Here is a 2,865-nt window from a genome sequence, read left to right as displayed (position 1 = left end):
GGGCAGGGATGGATGGGAGATTGGGAAGGAATTGCTGGCTGGGAGGGTGGGCAGGCCCTGGCACAGCTTCTCTGCCCAACCTGTGCCAGGGCCTGCCCACCCTCCCAGCCAGCAATTCCTTCCCAATCTCCCATCTGTCCCTGCCCTCTGGCAGTGGGAAGCCATTCCCTGTGTCCTGTCCCTCCATCCCTTGTCCCCAGTCCCTCTCCAGCTCTCCTGGAGCCCCTTTAGGCCCTGCCAGGGGCTCTCAGGTCTCCCTGGATCCTTCTCTTCTCCAGGTGAACCCCCCCAGCTGTCTCAGCCTGAGTTCTGTGTTTTCCATGCAGGATGAATCCCTAATTTAGGCAGGAGGAAGACAGTACTAACTCACTGAAAGCATCCAATCCTTAAATAAAGGGACCTGTGAATCCCCAGCAGAGTTACCAGCACTGCTCAGGGACCATCAGCTCCCCCACACTCCAATCTTTTTCCTCATAGAAACCTGAGGGTTGGCACTGGATGAGCTTTAAGTTCCCTCCCAACCCAGAGCAGTCTGTAACTGGTTCTGTGTTTGCTCTTCCCCTGCACACCTTGGACATGTTTCACTCAGGACTTTTGTGTCCTCCCAAACAAGAGCCAGATCCCCAAGCTCAGAGCAAAGTCAAAGCTTTAGCAAATTATTACAGCTAACAGCAAAGCTTTGGGCCCCAATTTCCCAGTGAAAAAGGGCTGTAAAATGCTTCTGCATCAGAACAGGATCCTTTCAGGTCTGTAATACGAGAGACAAGGCAGCCCTGGATCCATGGACACCAAGGGAATGAGTCCTGGGGAGCCTGAAGCAGTGTCAGGGAGTCAGTGACTGTCACCTCTCTACTTCCTTCAGTTGAACCACCATGTCATTTTAAAGTTCAGTTCAGATAAAACAGGTTGTTCCTTTAGTTCCTGACAGACCAAGAGAGAAAAGCCAAGACTCCCTGTCCAACCCTCTCCTATCCCATCGGACCCACAGCCCCCTCCTGCTGGAGTCAGAGCCAGTGGGGGCTGATTTTCCAAGAGGGAATCCTCACCCTTGTAGGAATGCCAGCTCTCTCAGCCTTCCTCAGCCCCTCCACACCAGCCTTGTTGGAAACCACCAGAACAATCTGGGCGAAACTGGTGCTTTTCTTGGTGCTGTTGATCAGGGCCTCCAGGTTTGTGCCTGGGGGGGGAAAGAATTCATGGATAGCAAGTCTTTCCTGGACAACAAACACACTGAGCAGCTGGGAGAGGCTTTTACTGAGCAGCAACGTGGGGGAGACCAGAGCAAACAGCTCTGATGTAACATTAATCCTGCTTTAATTGATCTCCCTGATCTTCACTGTGACAGCTGAAGGCTCCAGGGCCTTTCCTGGCAACTGCACTTGGAAAGTGGAATTTACAGCACTGGAACGATGGTCTGAGTAACGGGAATACTGGAAACACCTATGGCAGGAACAGATTCTGCTCTGTCTGGGAAATGATGGTGCTGTTCCACAGGGCACCACGGGGTGTTTGGGGCTGGACACGGGCAGGGATTTGGGTTAAACTGAGCACAGATGCAATTCCTGGTTTGCAGGAGAGGTTAAAAATCCTCCTCTTTGTGACTGACACTAATCCAAGGGCAAAATCTCTCCTGCCTGTGGGAAGCCTCTCAGATCTGTCCAGGCAGAACTCCAAGGGCTTTGAACCTGAGCTGAATTCCTTCTCAACAGTCTGGATTACAGCGTGGTAAAGAGTGTCATCCTCACCTGTTCCCGAGATCAGCACAGCCACCTTCACCTTGCCAGGCTGCACCCTGCCCTGGATGTGGCTGTGCACACACAGGGACCTGTTGGCCTGCAGGGCTCGCTGCAGGTTGTGGACTGTGACGCTGTCAGAGCCTGAGCGAGGACGAGAGAACACCCAAACACAACAAAACAAGGTGTAAATAAGGACAAGAGAACACCCAAACACAACAAAACAATGTGTAAATACAGGGGCAAGCAGAGAGGGGAGGAAAGCACCCCTGGGAGGGGTGAATGAAAGGAAGTGTCACTTAACACACCCCGAGACAAAAGTCAGGGAGGTGCCAGCGAGGAGATCTGCAGCTGATCCCCTGGAAGACTCCCCACAGGGGGAATTCAGCTCTGCTTTTTTGATTTTTCCAAGATAAAAAAAAGAGTTGAATAACCTTTTTGCAGGGGGACAACCTTCCCAATGAGCCAGGCTGTCTCCTGCCTCTGGACATCCTGCAGGACCTGCTGAGCCATCTCCTTCTGCACCACCAGCACGGCGCCGATGCCGCAGTTGAACGTGCGGGCCATCTCCTCCTCAGAGAGGTTCCCTTCCTTGTGGAGCCAGCAGAAGATCTCAGGGATCTTCCATGTCAGAGCATCTGCAGGGAATTGGAAATACAGGCCAAGAGTGGAAATCACCATCAATGGACAAACAGTAACATTATTGGGGTATCAGGAGGTCAAATCTGTCCCAAGAGTCTCCCCCTGCCCCCAGTTGCAGCCGGGTGACGATGATTCCCAGCAGCACAAAAATGCTGCTGGACAAGGCACTGGGGAGGAACTCCAGGGACAGGAGGTTTGTTTCTTGTCATGTTCTCTTGAAAATGGTTCTATTCCATTTCTACAGGATCATGAAATCATGAAATAGTTTGGGTTGGAAGGGACCTTAAAGCCCATCCAGTGTCACCCCTGCCATGGGCAGGGACACCTTCCACCAGCCCAGGGTGCTCCAAGCCCCGTCCAACCTGGCCTGGGACACTTCCAGGGATCCAGGGGCAGCCACAGCTTCTCTGCCCAACCTGTGCCAGGGCCTGCCCACCCTCCCAGCCAGCAATTCCTTCCCAATCTCCCATCTCTCCCTGCCCTCTGGCAG

General features: G+C 53.1%; 1 protein-coding gene across 2 annotated transcripts in view; it reads right to left on the bottom strand.

Annotated features, from left to right (window-relative positions):
- Positions 1-2,865, bottom strand: part of GART (phosphoribosylglycinamide formyltransferase, phosphoribosylglycinamide synthetase, phosphoribosylaminoimidazole synthetase) — a 33,250-nt gene that overhangs the window by 4,573 nt on the left and 25,812 nt on the right. The window lies entirely within an intron of this gene.

This window comes from Empidonax traillii, unplaced genomic scaffold (genome assembly GCF_003031625.1).
Source record: "Empidonax traillii isolate 1590-97213 ecotype Southwest subspecies unplaced genomic scaffold, ASM303162v1 scaffold1668:size145401, whole genome shotgun sequence".
In the NCBI taxonomy this organism is placed as follows: domain Eukaryota; kingdom Metazoa; phylum Chordata; class Aves; order Passeriformes; family Tyrannidae; genus Empidonax; species Empidonax traillii.
Note: the sequence above shows the minus strand (reverse complement) of the source record. Positions and strands in the feature narration are given on the sequence as shown.